The sequence below is a fragment of the Thamnophis sirtalis genome, unplaced genomic scaffold (assembly GCF_051295495.1).
Source record: "Thamnophis sirtalis isolate CommonGarterSnake01/CBP01778 unplaced genomic scaffold, rThaSir2_p1.2 scaffold_9, whole genome shotgun sequence".
Taxonomy (NCBI): domain Eukaryota; kingdom Metazoa; phylum Chordata; class Lepidosauria; order Squamata; family Natricidae; genus Thamnophis; species Thamnophis sirtalis.
In genome coordinates this window covers 35,888,701-35,907,961 of record NW_028261389.1, presented here as the reverse complement: position 1 = coordinate 35,907,961, position 19,261 = coordinate 35,888,701, and the positions used below count along the sequence as shown (strand labels likewise).

The 19,261-nt window shown below is 34.1% G+C and overlaps 1 long non-coding RNA gene across 3 annotated transcripts in view; it reads left to right on the top strand.

Annotated features, from left to right (window-relative positions):
• The window catches only part of LOC106537419 (uncharacterized), a 92,790-nt gene that overhangs the window by 34,663 nt on the left and 38,866 nt on the right, over positions 1-19,261 (top strand). For all 3 annotated transcript variants that reach the window (XR_015697736.1, XR_015697735.1, XR_015697734.1), the window contains exon 4: positions 375-525. This is a non-coding gene — a long non-coding RNA (uncharacterized LOC106537419). The remainder of the gene's footprint in view (positions 1-374; positions 526-19,261) is intronic.

The following is a 19,261-nucleotide window of genomic DNA, read 5'->3' as shown; positions in this document are numbered from 1 at the left end:
ACACACGCACACACCCAGGGGCGGGAAAGAGAGGGAGGGAGGGAGGGAGAGAGACATATAGCAGAAACAAGCAATTTTGTGATGAGATTCTCAGTATAAAGTAACTATGAGCTACAGATTATTTCTGAATGAGAGTTACAGTACATCACATGGAAACCAAAACAAATACTATATATTGAATGTTCTGTTCAGTGTTTATTGTAAGAATTGGCTCAACAATTGAACCAACTTTGTGCCAAAAGTTACCCTTCAATATTCCAAACTTTAATTTTATTATGAAAAAAGTATTTCCCTTTCTCATTTTCAGAATGTATTTTTAGAATGACTTTGAGATCTATTACTGATAGCAAAGGATGCTTTTGCATTTGTTACAGGGTTCTCCATGACTCTGCAGCCTGACTGTTTTCAAAAGGAATGTTTTCTCACTTCACTTGGAATTTGAGGCTCCATTAAAAAGAGGCTTCAGTCAGTTGAGGAGAAAAGTTAGGACATTCACATATATTCTGCATTGACTTTGTAAAGAAGGTAAGTGACATAATTCCAGAGCATCCATCTTTTCCCATCAAATTTGTCACTTGCCAAGATACCAGTGGTGGAATATGACTGGTAAGTCCCGTTATGGGCCTACCGGTGCCTGCTGGGAGCACCAGGTACTGTTCTGGTATGGTGCTCTGGAGAGCCTGCCTGCCCGCCGCCCGTATTTGAGCCAATCAGGGCTTTTGCGCGCACACACAGAGTGTACGACAACTGCGCAATGCTCCCAATGTGCGCATGCTACACGCATGCACATGGTGGACACCCGGCCCCGTTGCACTGTACCAGTTGCAACGAGATCTGGAACCCACCACTGCAGATACGATCTGTAGGATGTCTCTAAAGGCCAGCCATCTTTAATTTTTTTGCAGCAAAAGCAAAACTTCAGGTATTTGAAAGATTATTTGATAGTTTCCACCTCTACAGTTTATAATATACACTTTCCACATCTATTCTTTTTTTCCCTACCCTGCATTAATACCTTTTCATAATGTTGATATAGTACGGTGTTTTCAGTTTTCATTTTAAAATAAAATGAACATTTATTTCAATGTAGAGTCATAAACTTTTTGTCCTCAGTTTAGCTGTGCTCCAATATTGCTAGAAAAAAACGGATTTTAAAAGAAAATACAGTTTTGTACCTTGAGAAAAAGGCTGAAAGGAGCTTTGTCTTAAATGCTTTAAAGTGATACAAAAATGCTTTATGGAGGTAAATCACACCATACACATATTCTAACTGACCTGTTTACCAGGGTCATTATCAATATGCTATTGTTTTTTAATTTCTTGTCTGTATCCCCCTCCCCGGTTCGAATTGTGAGCCGCCCTGAGTCCCCTTCGGGGGGAAAGGGCGGCATATAAATTTAATAAATCTAATCTAATCTAATCTAATATTTTTAATAACATATAATTTTATACTTGTTTATATTGAATACCACTTCCAATTTTTAAGCATGTTCCTTCACTATTAAAATGCTGTAACATGTACCCTTTAAATCTAATTGCTGTAGATAATTTGTAACCTTGAACGAAGTTGTCCCTAACTTGAGTTTACGTGTTTTGTTACCCTTCTTATGATTCAATCTATTTACAATATTTCTAATGCAAACTTTTCATTAACTATAAGAAGGTATCTTTTCTTCCTCCATAATTGCTAGGTTTGCTACCACATATGAATGAATATATGAGCAACAATATCGTATATTATAATACTGAATTTGCTGTCAAAAAGGATGTTTGAAGCTTCTGTCGCATCTTGATTCAGTGATACTCTAATAGAGAGATCTAAAAGTACTTTCTGGTTTGGAATGCACATGGCATATGAATTAGACTCAATTTAGGTAATTACAATGGTCAGATGAGAACACCATAAGATGACCATACTATAATAAGATTGAATCACCTTTGATTTGTTTTTCTCAGTTCTTTATGTATGATATGCAGATTAGATGTATTGCTATTCAGCATCTAGTGAAGTTCCCCATGATGAACAAAATTATCATAGAAATCAGTGTTACTGTCATATTAGCAAAGTATATTTTATTAGCAATTGGTATGGTAGTCTGTTCTGAATAATTTTCAACTAAAATTTTACATGGTTTTGTGATATAGGCTAGATGTTGTCAAATCATTTATCTGCTCATTTAATAACATTTAGTAATGTTATAAAAAGAATTATTCCTTTGTGTTACATATAGCCACATATAATTATATGTCATGAAAGAACAGTGTTTGACTAAATGAGCTATAAAGCTCTACTTCTACTACAACCATGATATTATATATGGGGAGATGTGCGGCAGAAGATATTTTATTTATATTTTATTTATATAAAATATATTTATATTTATATAAAATATATACATACACACACACACACACACACACACACACACACACACACACACACACACTCTGATCTAAGTTTGTAAAAATCTAGCCCTATATATTTAGGCTTCTATACCTCAGATTTTCCATAACCCATGGAGAGAGAGGTAGAGGAGCTGCATGTTCTTAGGGATGGATCCGAGTTGCAGGATTTTTGTGCTTTAAACATGTATGTTTTCTTAGTAAGCAATGAGTAATGGAGAATAAATAAGGTGAATTTAAGAAAGTGCTCTTGCAATAATTTCTATTTCTATTTCTGTTTATTAAATTTATAGGCCGCCCAATCCCGAAGGACTCCGGGTGGCTTACAGAAATAAAATTTCACTAAAAAGGTAAAAAGACAAACAAAGGAGAACAAATTAAAAGAAACACATCATGCACCCAGTCTAAGCGGGGCTGGACCTCGGTCAAGAGGTCAACAGCCCCAGGCCTGTCAGAATAGCCAGGTTTTAATCGCTTTTCGGAAGGCCATGAGAGTGTGTAGGGTCCGGATCTCTGGGGGTAGTTTGTTCCATAGGGCCGGAGCGGTGACAGAGAAGGCCCTCCTCCGAGGCACTGCCAGCCGACATTGTCTAGCTGATGGCACCTGGAGAAGGCCCACCCTGTGCGATCTTATCGGTCTTAGGGAGGTTTGCGGCATAAGACGGTCTCGTAGATATCCGGGTCCTGAGCCATGTAGGGCTTTAAAGATAATAACCAGCACCTTGAATTGTGCTCGGAGACCAATGGGGAGCCAGTGCAGCTCGCGGAGGGTAGGTGTAGTGTGGGTGTACCTTGGTACACCCAATATCGCTCACACGGCTGCATTCTGGACTAATTGTAGTCTCCGAACACTTTTCAGGGGCAGCCCCATGTAGAGCGCATTACAGTAATCCAGTCTTGAGGTGATGAGGGCGTGAGTGACTGTTTGCAGTGCCCCCCGGTCCAAATAGGGCCGCAACTGGTGCACCAGGCGAATCTGGGCAAAGGCCCCCCTGGTCACAGCTGACAGGTGATGCTCTAACGTTAGCTGCGGATCCAGGAGGACCACCAAGTTGTGGACCCTCTCTGAGGGGAGTAAATTTTCTCCTCCCAGACTTAGGGAGGGACTAGCTGGACTGTCCTTAGGGGGAAACATCCACAGCCACTCGGTCTTGTCAGGATTGAGTGCGAGTTTGTTCACTCCCATCCAGACCCTAACAGCTTCCAGGCACTGGCACATCACTTCCACTGCTACGCTGAGTTGGCACAGGGCGGACAGATACAACTGAGTGTCGTCCGCGTACTGATGGTATTTAATCCCATGCCGGCGAATGATCTCACCCAGTAGCAATATGAAATCACACAGAATTAAAAATATTCTTGGAACACTTTTAGATGAGAATTTGAAACCAGACTGAATGAAAGATGAAATATCTTCTACCTCCTTGTTTCAGTGAAGAGTTCATGATTACTAGCGACCTTGATTCAATAGATGATAATATATTTCAGCCCCAAATATAATAATCAGTCAGTTCATTAATTATCAAACTAATTTATCTGCAAACTCTCTTTGAGCTCAGTCCAATATTTTCCTATCATTTATTCTTTGTCAGTCTACATTTGCCTTTGTCAATTAAAAAAATCACCATAATATAGCTGCTGATTGGCCTCTGAATTTTGAAAATAATTACTTTCCTTATTTTATTTTTGTCTTTTATTTTTCCTTGATTAGTTATATGAAATACATTTAATAGCTTCAAAGAAATAAACCTTTGACACTCAGCAAAAGTCCCATATTCAGGAAAAAAATAGGCTAGTCTTATTTACAAAAAAAAAAGTATAATGCTTAAAGATTTGGCCATTGCCTCATTGATAATTTTCTGAAACTATTTCTTTAAAAAAAAAAAAAGATAATGGCACAGTTTCTGTTAAAAAGCATCTAGTTGGAGATGAACTTGTGTGAAATTTTCTACGCCACAGCTATTTTAAGCTTGGCTGATCAGCTGGCTTTTGTCATGATCTAGTCATTTTGCCATACTGATTGGCATATTGATTGCATTATAAATGTCAATCCTTTTGCAGAGAAACAAAGCTGGTGTGCTGTTGTTGAAGCTATACTCTGAACTCAGCCAACAAGATCTCTGACTTTCCAACCATTCCATTATAATGTCCAAGAGATTTGTTGCCAAAATGTGATTTTTAATCTTAAAAAGTTGGTTAGAATGTTGTGTTTTTATTTAACATAGAAATTAGGTATAGAACAGACCACGATTCTAAATAGCAGTACAAAGAGAATATATATAATCTATACCATCATCTATCTCTATCTCTATTGTGCTGAGTGGCACAGTGGTTAGAATGCAGTATTGCAGGCTAATCCTGTTAATTGCCAGCATTTTGGCAGTTTGAATATCACGAGGCTCAAGGTTGACTCAGTCTTCCATCCTCCCGAGGTTGGTAAAATGAGGACCCAGATTGTTGGAGGCAATATGGTGACTCTGTAAACTGCTTAGAGAGGGCTGTAAAGCACTATGAAATTGTATATATGTCTAAGTGCTATTGTTATGTGGCGTAAAAATAGAAAATCTGAAAAATCTGTAGCTGAGAATTTTGAAATATCATGGGAGACCTTAGGAGTAAGATCAGTGAATTATGGTAAAATTGTACAGTGGTATTCAGCATCAAAGAAACTAAACTTAATTTTTGCAAAATAATAGTGATGATATAGGCATGTAAATACAGTGGTGCAGTTTGAAACCATAAGTTCCTCCAAAAGTTAAATTAAGCACCCTCTAAAATGCTGGGTGGGAAAAAAACAATTTTAGTGAGACAATAATTTAGGTATGAAATTTAAACATAATTAGAATCAGGTCAAAATTAATTAATTAAAATTAGATTTATGCTGACTTGGGCTGGTCAACTCACACACCAGATGTAAATGTAACCCATCTCAAACTTGCAAATCCTAAAGATTAATAGTTTGATGGTATTTAGTGTTTGGTAGTGTAAGTGTATTTTGGCAAATGTTTTGTCTGCATATGGGAGAAAAATAGTTCATAAGTTTTACAACAAAAATATGATCCAAAAGAAGCTCTATGATTGGAATTCTTCATTAGTTTATGTAACCATTTAAATTCAAGTTCCTTGCTCTAAGACAGTGGTTCTCAACCTGTGGGTTGGGACACCTTTGGGGGTTGAAAAAATATTCCATATTTTTGAAAAAATATGGAAAACATAAAATAATCTTATGGTTGGGGGTCACCACAACATGAGGAACTGTATTAGAGGGTCATGCCATTAGGAAGGTTGAGACCCACTGCTCTAAGAGAAAATCTGTAATGTCAACTGATCATTAAAAAAATTGGAATTAAATCAAGATTATGTTTTCAATAGTGATTTATTTTTATGTTGTCTATTGAAATATATATATATTCTCCCTTTATATAGTCTCCCTTTATTTATTTATCAGCACAAATACAACAAAATGTAACAAAAAGGCAACAGTAAAAATATTGGGTTTCTGCCTGGATGGTCTCTTGTGACGAGCCGAAGGACAGAGAATGGAAGTAGTGATCTTTCTCCCATATTTGGGTATACCGGGGGTTGTAAAAATCTAATATATATATGGTAGCTTGTCTGAAAGAATAGCCTGATTTTTCTCTTTCTCTGTGGAATTCATGTTTTTTATGTGAAATGTGTTTATGAGGAATTCACAAATTATACTCCTGAAAACTAAAGGAAAGTCACTGGGAATGCTTCTCTTAGGGTTCAGTATATTAGTATTAGTAGTCAATCACAAAGATTGGCAGTTCGGCAGTTCAAAGCCCTAGCTCTGAATAATGAAGTGACGTCCCGCTACTTGTCCCAGCTTCTGCCAACCTAGCAGTTCAAAAGCACGTAAAAAATGCAAGTAGAAAAATAGGAATCACCTTTGATGGGAAGGTAACAGTGTTCTGTGCACCTTCAACGTTTAGTCATGCCGGCCACATGACCACAGAGAACATCTTTTGACAGCGCTGGCTCTTCAGCTTTGAAACAGAGATGATCACCGCCTCCTAGAGTCGGGAACAACTAACACATACTGTATGTGCGAGGGGAACCTTTATCTTTATATTAGTATATTAGAGTAGAATGATTCATATTTAATGTCTCCATTAGGTCTTATATCCTGAATATTTGCCCTGGGGAATATATTTTTTTTTTAAAATAAGTTTTCCCACTGTTGATTTCTTGGCAGGACTTGTGAAGCATATCATAGATGTGGCCTTTTCCATGCATATAAGCCTAACAATATTGATGAAAACAGATGATATTTTCTAAATATGTGGAGAAACCCTCTAATAACACGAATGCTTGGTTTAATTACATATATTTCATTTGAAGCTGGGAATTACATGAATGTGGACAATGTAATGCTTTATAATATGTAATTCTGGTAAACAGTTTGATATTTAATGTAAAAACAAGAAAGTCTCATTTATACAGCATAAATTAGTAGTTCCTTAGAAAAGGAGACATTATATGCCATTCTTACCAGTGTTTTGTTTAACATTTTACAATGTTTTTTAGAAAAATTATGCTAGTTTCACTATTTTAGCAATATATTAGAAATATCTGTTGTTCTCATGGAAAGAAATGAGAAATTAATGTTTATATTAAGTTCCATAGTATTTTTAATGAGTTAAAAATGATAACCATATTATTTCATATTGCTATATTTTTATTTAGATTTTTAAATCTCCACCTTTACAGTATACTTTTAAATGAACATTTAAAATGTAAACGATAATATGGGGTACAACCAGCCCAAAGAAATTGAATGCATAAAAGAATCAATGTTCAGATGAATAATTATTTAATAAATGATATAATGTTTTATGTATTGTGATTATATTGACATATAGTCACTATTTTTCTATGCTATTTTTGTACCTATTTATTTTTTATTTTAATAATTCCAGAAATAAAGCATTAGATATGAGTTAGAGAAGAATCAGTTTTTTTAAAAAAACAACAAAAACCTGGGCCAATTCCATTTGTGCAGTTTTTGTGGATTAATATTTAAAAAAAGAAAAGATTTCTGTTGGGATTTGCTGGTCCAAATTCATTTTCTTTTCAGTATATGAAATGACAGTGCATTCTTGATGTCCCAATATTAATTTGTCAGGCATGCATGTGTATTCATTTGCCAAACATCAACCATTTTGGGGGATTTCTATTAGCTTGTCTCAAACTGCAGGCAAGCTAAATTTCTCTAACAGGCATCAATTCGATGTATTAAATGCCGGTTCTGCCCTAGAAGAAATATTGATTTTTTTTTCTCAGCAAAGTGACAAATACCATTTTCATGACCATAATAGAGATTGATTACAATTTTATAGAACACAGGGGGAGTTGATCTTGGTGAGACAGCTTGAGGGCATATCAAAATTGAAGAAAATCATTTGGATTAATAAAGAAATTAATTAATTCATGGGCTGCTGATAAAGCTGAAGCATTGTAGAGACAATGGAAACTACAGCATGGTCATTCATGAATACTGATGTGACTAAACATTTAGGACAATTTTAAAGATAATATTGCTTAACCCTATTTATTTTTCTAATTTAAAAATGCTATATCCTGAAATATTTGCTTGTTTTAATGTGGCATGAACTTTCCAAGGCAATAATGCAGATGAATCAAGAGGACATACAGACACAAACATAGATATTATTGCACATAAACTATATATCATGACTTTGAACTGCATCCAGAACATTTTCTCAGCCCTTTATCCCCATATATCTATGGGTAGCTTCTCAGTTGAATTATATCTGTTGTTCTCAGTGTTTATTCTCATTATTTTTATTTTATCATGTATCTATCTGTCTTTTAGCCTCTCTGTCTATCTATCTATCATCTTTATCATCTGTCAGGTTGGGCTAGTGAGAGTGACTGGCTTAAAATCACTCTGTGGCTTTCATGTCTATAGAGCAAGGCTGTCAAACTCCAGGCCCATGGGCCAGATGTGTCACACGCTGGCCACCCCACATCCAGTTTAATGAAGGGGGGGAAAAGTCCTGATATGTCATGTGACACCGTGACAACGTGAGTTTGGCACCTCTGCTATAGAGTACTAGAACTCACAATCCTGGTTTTTAGACTAGCACTTTTGCTACTATATCAAACTGTATTACAAATTTACAAATTTTCTGCATTACATGGACAAGTGATTTAGCATTACAATTTATAACTCCTGTGAGTTCAAGCATTTTTCCAACCCCACTTCACAGAATTGCAGCACCACACAGTTCAAAGTAGCAATATAGTTGATCACGTTTTTCCAGATCCCAGATGATTAATCTTAAACATACTTAGTAAAAATTAATAACATTTTTGGAGTTGCTAAAATCCGATTCCAAATTAAAATCAGCCAGAGTTATTCTATAGGTTGAAGAATGGAAATTGCAGTTACTCTAAAATGGAAGCAAAAGTGTGGATAAACAGGCTACAAGAAGAGGGAGGAGATTGTTCCAAGGTTGGGCTCATTCTTATTGAATGCAAAGTGTGAACTGATCCAAGTGCACCAAAAACAGAAATTTAGAATGTTGATACATGTCCACATTTTCACACAAGTTCATCCAAAATAATGTTGCTTCCCCCCCTCCTCCAAGCCTTATCAGTTAATTGAAAAACTGTCTAAATGACAGTTTTTAGATTTGCCTATCTGTGAACAAAATAACCTTTTTCCTTATTAGAGGGAATCCAACAGAAACTTCTTGTTGAATAAAAGGAACAGTGTAATCTGAGCATCATTTCTCAACCTTTGAAGAAGGGATCTTGTTAACAGACCATATTAATTGGGTAATCCTAGTGGCTGTGCATGTGGCTTGATGAAAAACTACAAATGTGACGTACGGAACATACAGGTTAAGCATACATGGTTATAGGAGATTGAGGGTAAAGGAAATACTGAAGAAACTTACTGTCACTGCAGTAAACCAGTGCTGTTTAGAGATCTACTGAAATAAGGCTAGCTCTCTTTGTAGTATAATCATATGTTTGGTTATCCTTTTCAAAAATTCAAATTCAGTGGGGAAAAAAATACAGGTAATCAAATTTCACTGGGTAGTTTTATAATGACATTAGCAGAATGATGTCTACAAAACATGACAACTAGATAACAATAATTTCACATTTGTTTTAGAATCAAGTAATGTTTCAGTGAATGAAACGTATTCATTGATAAATTCAATTTTATTGTTATTTATTAATAAAAGCAGCTGATACGTTTTCTCTTCTGTAAGCAAAAATACTTTTTTAGAATCAGAATACGCCCTCTTCTTATTTAGTGACCACAATCACTTCCAACAACTTGGCTGTTAACCAAAATATCCATAACTGAACACATGACAGAGAGAAAAGAAAGATTACTGGTTGTTGCCATCTGATAGAGATAAATTTCTCTGGTATAGTGCCTGACATGTTTTTTTAAAAAAATCTCTCCTCACCTCACAGAGCACAGAGATTGCTTAAATAAGCTGTTACTTCCTGTGTTGCTTTTCTCCATAGCTTAGTAGATCCCTAAAAATGCAAGTTAACAAGTTCAGCACTGTGAATTAATGAGAACCTTCCAGCAGCAGACAATGCTGCCTGAAACTGACAAGACAGTAATCGGTTTTGCACTGAACGCTTTTATTGTCAGTCACAAAATTTGGTTGTAAATAGGAGCATTGAATGGGAAATTATTTTTATTGTCATTCATTACTATTATAATTGTGAATGGTTACTAACCTAGGTAGTTGCTAAATATATATGAAGTGTGATACACAATGAATTTAAAAGACCTACAAGCTGTTTTAAAATCTGGTTAAGAAGAATTTAGTTTTTAGAACATAGAATCAAAGCCTGGAAGACACCTCAGAGGTCTTAGTTCTTAAGGTAGGAGACCTTAAATTATCTGGGTCAAATGGTTGTCCAGTCTATTTTTGAAAACCTCTAGTAGTAGAACACATACAACTTCAGTAGACAAGTTATTCCATTGATAAATTGTTCTTCAGGAACCTTTTCCTTAGTTCTAGGTTGGGTTGGGTTCCATTCTTATTAGTTCTTGTCCTGCCATTTGGTGCTTTGGAGAATAAGTCAGTCCCCTTTTCTCTGACAAGCTCCCCCCCCCCCAAGTACTGGAAGACAGCTATCATATCACCCCTAATTTTTAGACTAAACATATCTAGTTTCCTGAGCCATTACTCATATGATTTAGCCTCCAGACACCTCATTATCATTGTTTCTCTTCTTCGCACACTTTCTAGGATCTTTTTTGTATCAGGGGAATCAGAACTGGATGCAGTATTCCAAGTGTGGCTTTACTAATGCGGTAGAAAGCAATACTATCACTTCTTGTGATCTTGATGCTATCCCTATGCTGATACTACCTAGGACTGTATTGGCTTTTTTGGCAGCTGCAGTACACTGTTGGCTCATACTGGTCCCCTATGACACCTAGATTCCTATCACAGGTAGTACTATTGAACCACGTACTGCCTACTCTATACTTCTACATGCTTGAGTGCAGATTCTTATTTTTCTCACCACTGAATTGCAGTTTGTTGGATAGGACCCAATAGTCAAATCTGTCAAGATCCTTGTGAATCTTGACTCTATCTTCCAAAGTGGTACAAATTCTCCCCAGCTTGATGTCATCTGCTAATTTGATGAGTTCCTCCATGTAGATGCCATTCTATGGAGGGCTACAAGCTGGGTGTGGTCAGCCAGCTGTGAATCCATCTGTTGATGATGCTGTCTAACCAACATTGCTCTTACTTATCAAATAATAGGGCGTGATCTATTCTGTCAAATGCCTTACTAAAATAAGGCATTTGATGTTGACATATACTATGTCCACATAATTTCCCCGATCCACTAATTTAATCACTTTATCAAAGAAGGCAATAAGAATTGACTGATACAATCTGTTTTAACAAACTGGCTTCTAGTAATCACCTTGTTCATTTCTAGGTCCTCATAAATCCATTGCTTGATTATCTTTTCCAGGATTTCCCCAGATATTGATGTCAAGCTGATTGGTCTATAATTTCCTGTATTCATTCCTTTCCCCCTTTTTGTAGATTGACACCACATCAGCTCTTTCTTAGTCTTAGTTTTAGTAGTAGTTTTCTCTCTGTCCCCCAATTCTTTATTTAAATGCTTACTATTTCCAGAACAGACATATTTGTTCATAAAAACTAAATACTACATGATGCACATTAAATTCCCATGTTTAATTTGGCATTTTGTGCCTTGAACCAGATAGGTTGGTTCCTGGTTAAAATTTAAATATAGTTTTAAATATAAAATTGCAATGCATTCCTTAATTATTTTTCAAAACTATGGATGTAATTATATTAAGCATTCTGCCCAATTTTCAAATCTCTCCCCATCTGTGATAAAATGCAGTAATAAAGTTAGTTTTATACATTTTATTATAGATTTGGGGGTTTTAAGGGCTTTTACTGAAATTATTTAAGATCACATTTTCGAACTGAATTTCTCTAACAATGGCAACTTCTGCAACTCTGTTTTATATGATTTGATTCTACAAATTGCTAACTATTTGTTGTATTTATGCTTTGTAACTATAAATCAAGTTTGTGTGAATGTAATTTTGGGCAATTAATGTTGTGATTACATGTTAAAAAAATCCATTCCCCACCTCATTTATTTATGATTTATATGATGCATTGAAAGGTTGGCCATGTGGTTACTGAATATTTAAACACCTGAATCCAGTAATAGGGGAACAGCCTCTTTAGACTTATTTAACTTGAACCAATTACTAGCCGAAGATAAATTGTTCAAGGACTTGTATTTGCAGACAGTAGATAACAGGGAAATCAAACGTATCAATCGAATACAGATCTATAAAGAGATTGTTCTGTCAACTTAAAAAAATAACATATTTGATTGCAGATATCACTCCTTTTTTTCCAATAGGGTAACAAAAGCAGCTGCTGTTGCCATATTAGTGTAAAAGAAAATATGTGATGAAATGAAGAAATACATACTGCAATTAGATTTGTGTCTAACCAGTTTCAAGTTCCATAAACTGGTTAGACAGTTTAGTTTCTTTAGCATTATGGATAAGAAGTCAAGTCAGTTTGTACGTGGTTTATTTATTAATGTATTTATGTCCTATGTTTTCCCTGACTGCACAAGTTTAAATCCAATAACAAATATCTTCTGCAGTGGATTGTGAAATACTAAAGTCAGGTGGGGATGAGTGGGATTAGAACCTTCACCTTCCCATTTCATTGTGTTGTGTTATGTTATGTTTTTATTGTATTACATTACATTTCATTATTATAATATTTATTGTATTATATTTATTATATTATATTATGCTACACTATACTATACAGTGGCTTGCAATACAGTGTACCACCTAACTAGTGGTGCATTTTTATTAAACAACATAGTATTAGGGACAGACGTATAGCAAATTAGAAACCACAAGATTGGTTACAGCTTAATTCATGGTTTTAAAAAAAAAGTTCAGATTTGGACTGAATAAATGCTACCAAATTCAGCTTAGGTCCTGAGTTTCACTTGAAAATACAAATAGTGTAATTTTATTTCTTTTAAAAACTGGAAAGGGGTAACATTCAGAGATGTCCTGAGAAAAAGAATAGAAATAAGTGAAAAGGTTTTGGAATTATTGCCTGTTGTATTCTTATTTTTTTTTAAAGGCAAACAATAGACATTTTGATCTGTGCATAAATATTTACAGTTTTCTGACAGATTGTGTCTGTACAGGGATTGTTAAAAACTGACCTTTAAAACTTTAAAAACATAACACATATTGTTGGTATTTTGGGAAAAACAATCTGCTAAATTGCACCCTGAATTCTGATCCAGATTTACAAAAGTCTCATTAAAACCATCATCTTAATTACCCTGATTAAAGTTTAGTAAGTTTCAGTGGTCTTTTATATTGAGATCTAACCCAGAGAAACTACCCACAGCTTATAATTAGTTTATGATTTTCATTGTTTTAGAAGGATAAATCCTACTGAACGTAGTGGAATCTTCTTCCTATAAACATCTATCAGTATGGGCACACTGGCAGAATGGTGTTTGTGTGTGTGTGTTTGTAGAAAACGCCATTTTCCCATCATTACTAATACCATATCAACACTATTGATTATAGCATTTTAAAAAATCGTTCAGAGCGATAATACCATGAAAGACTGACTTGGATATTGCAACAAAATTGAGATGGGTCAAATTTATACAGTTACCCAATGATATTATTACTGAAATACTGACAGGTATGCTATGATGGAAAATGTTAATACATGAATATAGTTCATAAGGGACAATGATACAAAGACTTTTGTATTTTAATTTTTTACTAAACAATTTGTAAAATTTGATTTAAGGGACAAAAATATTGCATGATTAAAGAGGTTTGCTCTAATTTACCATTTTGTTTTTTAAAAGAAAATATATACTTTTGAGACACCTTTTGTGCAAGCAAGTCTTTACTGCATGAGTAGCTATTTTTCCTTCCAGATGGATTTGGCTGCAGAATAGCAGGTGTACCATTCCAAAGTGTCTTTACAAGTGGCACAGCAGGATCTCTGCCGTACATCCACAGGAGACTGCTCATCTGTTTAATCCTTATATTTTAGTCAACCTTCCTTATTATGTGTGCAGGGCTCTGACGCTCAGCTGGATTTTGACACTCAGAATGAATTGATGGAGCTCTTTGATCTTTCCAGTGTATTGCATCTGTTTCATCTTTCATCTTAATGCATTCTTTTCCCCCACTCTTTATTTTAGCTTTATTTTTCCATATGAATTCATCAATTTTATTTGTTCTGCTTTATCTCACAACTAATCATTTGATATGTACGCAGTTTAAAAATATACAAGATGACTAAAAATGTAAGTTTGTTGAGAATAAACATTTTACAGGAGCCAAACATTTACATGAGAATAGGAAGTGTTTCTTAAAATATACAACTAATTGCATACATTTTATATACTATCATCAAAATATGTATTGTTTTCATTGGTGTCTTTTTTTTCAGTACATGTATGTACATATAGACATACTATACACGCTCATTTGTTTTGGGCACCGTTGGAGTGTTTAAACCAATTAGCCTTATATATAAGAAAGTTCTTAATGATTTTAGGATTGTAGCCTAGTAGAGTAGGGTGTATTCAGTTTATTAAAATTATAAAGCTTAGAATAACAAATGGGTTAACTGAGTATTTGTATTCACTTTATTTCTTCTTCTTCTATAATTTGAATCTACTGCAGTTACTGCTACTATTATTCCATGTAATTTCTACAGAGATGAGATAGGCATCAGCTTCAAATAAATATGAAGATTGGACTAGTGTACTTTTTTGCACTGAACCCAACATTTCTTTTTAAAAAAATAAATTGGCAGTAGTACAGTTTTATAATCTATTAGAAAGATTCCAGCTTTGAAGGTTTCTTGAAAGGCTGGGGGCAGAACTTTATAGCAAATTTTCCAGATGTCTCTCTTTAAATTTGCATTAGAACTTCATCTCAAGAACACGTCATTCTGCTTTTGAATAAAATATACATGTAGTTGCAGCAGAATGGTCCATGTAGTAGAATAAATTATGAAATATGATCGACTATACTTTTCTTCCTTCTTGTTGCAATCTTATAAATAGCTATGTGAAAGTAAGACTTATAATAAGAAGTTAGAGTTAAATCCTATGGCAACACTTTTAAGCATATTTAAAATCTCTCTCAAAAATGAGTTTTAATTAGTTTCATAGATTTTTATCCTGTCTTTTCTTAAGAAGTTCAAACTTCCTTCTTCTAGATTTTACCAGTTTTCTTGCCAAAGTGATTTGCCATTACCTTATATATGAGATTTAAATGTCAATTATGCTGATAAATAAAATATTTTAGATCCTAGTATAATTGTATAGAACATATTAATTATTTGGTTGTTCTGGAATTTGTCTTGGAATATTTTCTAGTAATATTCATTATAATAAATCGTGAATTGACACGGTTCCTTGGATAACTTGTGAGATATTTTGAAGCATCAATCTCTACATTGCAAATATAAATTAATTGATTATGGGACTTTAAAAATAATAATAATAATAGTATTTTCAGATTAAAAGCCTAAATTCAGTATAATTAAATATATTGAAATGTCTTTGAATATTAGTAACTCAGGTTGGTAGGCTGTTGTTTGAACTCTGCGTTTGGCAATATGGTTGCATAAAATTAAATATATTGTTTCAGTAACAAGAATAATGAATATGGGATCATTCTACTTGCTATGGATGAATTAAGCTAGCGAGCATTTCTAACATGACTATAATGCTGAATAAATGTGTGATTCCATTCAATCCCACTGAATGCGCATTTCGGAAACCAATATTTCCATAGAATAAATGCAACTGAGAATTCCAGAAAAATGGAATCCCTCTCTCAGCTCCTCTGTAAAATTGTTTCTTCTCTTATAGGACTATAATGGAGTTTGGGGGCTCTGCCTTCTCCTGGTAGTAAGCAATTTGTGTTATATTTAAAAATACTGTAGTATTGCATACTGAATGTCAGTTGTAAATACAGATTAGAAGAATTATAGAATCACATAGTGAGAATGGGCTTTTTATATCATTGAATCCAATTTTCTTAGTGCTAGAGTTGAAACTAAAGCATTGCCATCAATACTGTCAAGGTTCTGCTTGAATAAATCAAGTGAAGGAACCAATCACTTCTCAGAGTAATTGGTTGTTTTTCAACTGTTTTACTGTTTAGGAATTTTTCTATTGCTGAAATAGAACTGAATAAAAAAAATCTATAATTTAAATCCATTATTGTGTCTTTCACTCTTCAACAATAGCGACACTTCTTGAATTTCAACTGTGACATCCTTTCAGATACTTGGAAAGTGTCATCATCATACACCTTTGCATGCTTTTCTTGTCAAAGCTAAACATTCCTAATTCCTTTTATCGCTCTTCAGAGCATTTTGTTTCTAGCATTCATTACAAGATACAACTCTTGTTTCCAATAATTTGGAAATAATATTTATGTTGATGCAACCTATTTCAGTCATATCACATATTTAACTCCTTCTCTATATGAAATCAACTGCTGTTTTAAGAGCTTATTTACTAGTCAAGCATCTCTCAAACTATACCTGAATATTTTACTTTGTTTCCTAAGTGCAGAACTATACTATTTATGTCAAATGTTATTCTGTTGTTTTTAACCGATTCATCTAATTTTTGCAACGACAATTGTTAAAAATGTAGAATAGTATTGGACTGAACCTTATGGTACTCAGCTCAATATTTGACAATAATTATCATGAATCATGAATGAAAGTTGGATTTTCACTTAATTATCAGGCTGTGCACCCTACATTTAATAGAGATCAATGCATTGTTTCACTGTGTTATCACAGAATTGTGGCACTTGGAATTCACAAAAATCAAACAATCAGTGCACAAATTGCACTTGAAATTTTTAGATTTCTGAAACCAAACGGTTAGATTAGGGTTTATAGCAAAAATGCCAAAGAGAAGCTACTAGTTCCATTCTATTAGTAGCATGTATTATGTAGGGATACAGCAATGTTCTCAGTGCACTACAACCTGATATTGTGACAGAGGACTCAATTGTGTCAGGTTATCCTGATAAGAATTTTAGGAATATTTCATATTATAAACCCAGAGAAGTTGCAGTCAATATTGACAGCAGTGTATCATGGACGAACAATTGTCCACAGCAAAGGAAAATTTAATCAAGATGATGACATGTACGTGACACAGCTCTTGTCCTTATACATCTTTGCCCAGATATCATTTGTCCTTCCTGGGCCTTTCCTTAGACACCCATGTATGGTGGTCTCTTTTTGTGCAAAAAAATATCTCAATAACTTTTCATGTAAAATGTTTACTATTAATAAAAATATCTGGCTGGGTATTATAGAAACTATATTGAAATCTGTAGGGAAGGCTACACATTGGAAAAGGACGTAATATATGATTACAGATTATTTACATTTAGGTAATAAATAAGCCATTATTTAATTCCCTGTACACTTAATCTGAGGCACTAGCTTTTCACCTATGGAAAATAGAGACATAACATTGGAAATCTAATACCATCCTTTCTATTTTATGTGTAATTCTTTTCAAAGCTTCTATTGTTAAAACATTTTCCCTTCCTTGAAGATATTATTTCTTTCTCCCCCATATGTATTTGATTGTGTATATATTTCAGCAGTGAAGGTTTTCATTGAGTTCTTCTCCATTCTATATAGGGTGTATGTGGCAATGATTTTTGTAAAATATGTTCTGCTATCTTGTGGCCAACAGTGATATAAACTGAATGTGTTAAAACATTGGGAACAAACATCAATGAGTGAATACATTAAAAAAAAATATTACAATAGCATAAACATGGAACAATATTTTCTTGAATGCAGTGTGTTGTTTTGTATAATCTTAAAAATAAAATACAGCATATTTACCAGACAGCAAACTCAGTGGGGCTTAACATGAATCATTGTTATTTGGCATAGTTAGGGTGCAGTTTTATCCATAATGCTAATCAATTGAAATTAATACTGCTGTTTACATGGCCTGTTGTTTTTTCTGAATTTATTTAATATACTTTTAAAAATTAGATAAATATTCCTATGTTTAGTAATTACCAATAGGCAATTAATTAGGGATGAAACAAGCTATTTTGTACTTGTATGCTATGTCATCATTAGTCAACTTTGTAATATAAGAACTTCCTTGAATAATTCCTTTCTTTTATCTTCCTTTTTTAAGTCATGTTCCATTTTCTAATTATTCTCAAGAATAGTACAATAAATTTAATAGTTTTATGACAACTCGAAGCAAATGGGTTGTCTCATAACCCTACAATTATTTAAGAGAAAATATAGTGCTGAGGAATATTTTGATTCGAAAATGTGAATTATTGTTGCAATAATGACATGTTAAAGTGGAGCTTCACATTGTCGCTTTGTTCATAACACCTCTAACAACTGCTAATATTAATTAGCAAAAAGAAAAATTTGTACTATATTGTAGAATTATCCTGCTTATTCAAGGTTTTTTGTTTTTAGTTATTTTAACATAACCTAGTATAATCATTTTATGGCTGGTTCTTTATATTTTAACTACATTTTAAAATTATCTTCTAGTTTACTGAATGTATATTTAATTTCTTTGATAATTTTCCTTCAGAACCTTACAATATTTACCTTCCTTTCTATTTGAAGTAAGCAATATATTTTGTAGTTTCAGGAGTAAAAATAAAATATTACCTAACACATCACATCCATTTAGGAATGTTACAGAAAGAATTTTAGTGCCTGTTGCATTCGTAAGAATTCACAGACGATCAGTCTAGTTAAGACAGAAGGGTACCTACAGAGAAGATGTTAATGGAAGCCTATTGCTTCTGTGGGTCCAATTAATTTATATGTGAAATGCAACCTCCCCATAGAAGTTGGAACACCTACTTTGTACATGGGAACAGCTTGTGTCATAATTTAAAGGGGAATTCTCTAGTTGTTCAAGAGGTTCTGTCTCATTCTAATTTTTAAGTGTGTTTTATTAATAAGGTTAGCCTTGAAATCCCTCAGTAGAGGTTTACATATGCATCATAGTTTGAACTTGAAGCCTGTTTTTGAGATATGGATGTGCTCTTGGTCCCAAATCAATCTTGTCATTCCTTAGCAAGCAATGAAAGATAATAAGTACTATTCACCTGATTGCCTTCCTGCTCTGAGACAGCTGGTGACGCTTGTCTTCCTGATAACCAGGACTTTCAGATCTAAGGCAAGGATAAAGAAAAGCTGGGAGCTTG